At 41.0% G+C, this 3143-nt stretch overlaps 1 long non-coding RNA gene across 1 annotated transcript; it reads left to right on the top strand.

The window, feature by feature from the left end:
- The first annotated feature begins 218 nt into the window (after nt 1–218).
- On the top strand, nt 219–2801 carry LOC117447633 (uncharacterized). Its single transcript, XR_011643383.1, has 4 exons — nt 219–246; nt 831–967; nt 1482–1859; nt 2020–2801. It is a non-coding gene; the product is annotated as an uncharacterized lncRNA (long non-coding RNA).
- The last annotated feature ends 342 nt before the right edge of the window (nt 2802–3143 follow it).

The raw sequence follows: 3143 nt of genomic DNA, 5'->3' as shown, positions 1-3143 counted from the left end.
CCTAAAACATGGTCATGCATCCAAAATGTTTATTTTTAAACAAAATAAACACTTTAAAATAATAATTAGCACTTTTTTTTATTCAGCCTCATATGTCAGCCTCATATGGCTGTTGCTGCTGCTGAAGGAGGGTGCTGCTGCTGAAGGAAGAGGAGGCTGGAGGCTGCTGACGGAGCACCGGGAATAGGTGTGTGGCAGAGTAAGGTGTTTGGCAGTGGCCTAGATGTTATGACCTTCGGTGCAGAGGTCTGTTAGGTCTTCTTTGCCTTCTTACTCTGACTCTTGCTGCCAAGATACCCTTTATGTTTATCCTTCCTCTCAGCCCTGATGCACTTTGATGCAATCCTTAACCTCAGCCTGATGTATGTTGAGAGGATTTTTTTTCTTCAGGTCATGGCATGAGGGCAGGTTGCTGTCCAGCAACATGGCTTCTTGTTCCAGCTGTGACACTGCATTTGAGGACTCCATGAGGGAATCGCTCATCCTCACACGGAACAGCTGCTCCACGTTCTGAAAGGGTGAAAACCTCATCTGACTGACGGTAAAGTGCACCCCTTTTAAATTATTTTATTACCAGCAGACCAGCTCTCTCATTTATATCCTGTAGTGCCACAACAGAACCTTAGTTGTATTGCTTTTTTAACGGTGTCTTTCCCCCACCGTATCCCACCTTTTTTTGATTGCCCAAGTGCTCTAATTTGGTCTGTGTTGAAGATTTTTTGAAACTTTAGATGAATCAAATTGTGTTTTTTTTTTAATGCCGAATGAATCCTCTTCTGGTTTACCAGAGCCCTCTCTGCTCTCTTTCTTAGTAATCTCTCCCTTCTCAGTTGCCTCATTAGATCCTCCACGTGAGCCCGGTCACAACTGGCCCTTGGCAGTCTGGTCCCTGGAGCACCTGACCCTGGCAAACTGGCCTCTTCATAGCTGACCCCTGACTGACTGGCTCCTGGTACACTGATCTCTGGTAAGGTGGCCTCTTGATTGTCGGCCCCTGACATACTGGCCCCTGGCAGTCTGCTGACACCTGTCTCACTCTCTCTGTCTGTGATGTTCCTTTCATTCCCTTGGATCTCCACCTCAATATCTCCCTGAATCTCTGTAACAATAACAAGGCAATTGCTGTTATATGTGTATGCTGCCTTTACATGTGCACCTATTGTCATTTAAGGGTACACTACACTCCTATAGTGACATTCATCTAAGTTCGTCTATTGGCAATGTTACAGTATGAAGACATCTGTAGATTATGTACATGTGGTATATGAATCTTCAGAGAATCCCTGAACCCTGGTATTTTTGAAGCTGTATAATCTGAAAGTTGCATTAGGAGTGTAGTCTATCCTTGAATTATATAACATGGGAAACATTGTTAGCTTCATATATCATACCAATGTTTGATGTGCAGTAATAGGTGTGGTCATTATTCCTGACAGCTGGAGGCATACTCCTTGACGTGAATTTTCTCCTTTTCGGTTTAGGCCGATGTATAAATACTGTTGGAACAGCATCTGGCCTCAACCTCAAATTTCCTCCTGATTTGTTGCCAATATATTGGTCGTCTTCAAAGTGTACCTGTGGGTAGGTAGGTTTGATCAGTTTCCCCTGCACACTTCAAATGTCATTGAAGAGTCATAATTCTCTACACTTGGAAATATGATGCCCTTTAAAATGTTAATAAGTCATGTCACCTCTGTGAACATTACTTACATGACAGAGTTTTCTGCTGTTGTTGTCCTCTTTCAGACACAGGTTTTGTCTGTTGACCATTGCCATCCATCTCTTCCTTCGCTCTACGTCCTTAGGAAGCCATACATCCGGAACCCCTTCTCGGATCGATTAGAGCACCCAAATGCTATGTATGACAACTGATCTATTAAAATGCAATATAAACGAAAGTGCCATAATATTTATTGTGCAAACATTTTAACATGAATATTGCTGTCCTCTGTTCAGTCTGCTCCCAACTGTATTCTCTCCCATTATTCACACTGTTCCTATTCCTGCTCTGCTTTTTAGGGCCCAGGAAACAGATGAAGAGGATGTCCCTTTCACAAAGGAACCTTCTTGTTTTTTTCAAAATGATTAGGCCCCTGGATGCCCTAGACTAGAGTTCTGTATTGCTTTTTTGTAAATAGTTGCTTTTTTGTAAATAGTTGTTTGTAAATATTTGTAAAATGCCCCCACCCACAATTGTTGTTCGCACAATTATGCTTGTGCGAACAACAATTGTGGGTGGGTGCTTATTGTGCTGCAGACGTTGAAGGACCTGAGTCTCCTGAGGAAATACAGGTGAAAGGTGAGGAGAGGTCATCGCTTGGAAGGTTTTATATCCTGTGGTGTCTCAACAGAACTTAATATGAATTGCTTTATTGTCTCGTCGCTGGATCACCTCCCCCTGGCAAAGTGGCCTCGTCATTTTAATTTGTATTGTTGACAAACCTGTTTGTGTTGCTCTGTTGAACCATGGTTCAACAGGAGCTTCTGTAAATAGTTTTGTAAATAGTTTGAATATTTATCATAGTAATCATTTTCAGTCTCCCACTCTCTCAATTTAATTTATCGTTTCTTTGCCCCACCATATATTTTGTTGTCCAAGGGCACTAATTTGGTCTGTGTTGAAGATTGTTTTACACTTTAGATTAATCAAAATTGTGTTTTTTGGCTGAATTAATCATTTTCTGTTGAACCCTAACCCTCTTTGTTCTCATTCTCATTCATTTGACTTTGTTTTGTTCTAACACACATCACTTTTTCCATACACTGTTCTTAATAAGTAATAGACTACCAAGCTTTCCGTTTTCACCCTGCCTCTCCAAATGCAAAACTGTCAATAAAAAGTATTCAATAATGCAATTACAGCTGAAAAAGTACTTGGGTGTGTGTGTTTTTTTAATATATATATTTACCATTCAATAACGCAATCGCTGCTGTCTGTCTGTCCCATATAAGAACATGACAGCGCAGCGCAACTATACTACGGACGTGACTGCCCTGACAGTGACAGCAACATAGCCTGCTTGTGCTACCACACTTTCCCCTCAAAATATCGTTAAATAACGAAACTTGTATATATTGCCAATCCATACAAAGTGTAACCACATCATGTAAATATGAAAGCAATCTTTAAAAAATAACATCGT

This window comes from Pseudochaenichthys georgianus, chromosome 6 (genome assembly GCF_902827115.2).
Source record: "Pseudochaenichthys georgianus chromosome 6, fPseGeo1.2, whole genome shotgun sequence".
NCBI classification, from domain to species: domain Eukaryota; kingdom Metazoa; phylum Chordata; class Actinopteri; order Perciformes; family Channichthyidae; genus Pseudochaenichthys; species Pseudochaenichthys georgianus.
Note: the sequence above shows the minus strand (reverse complement) of the source record. Positions and strands in the feature narration are given on the sequence as shown.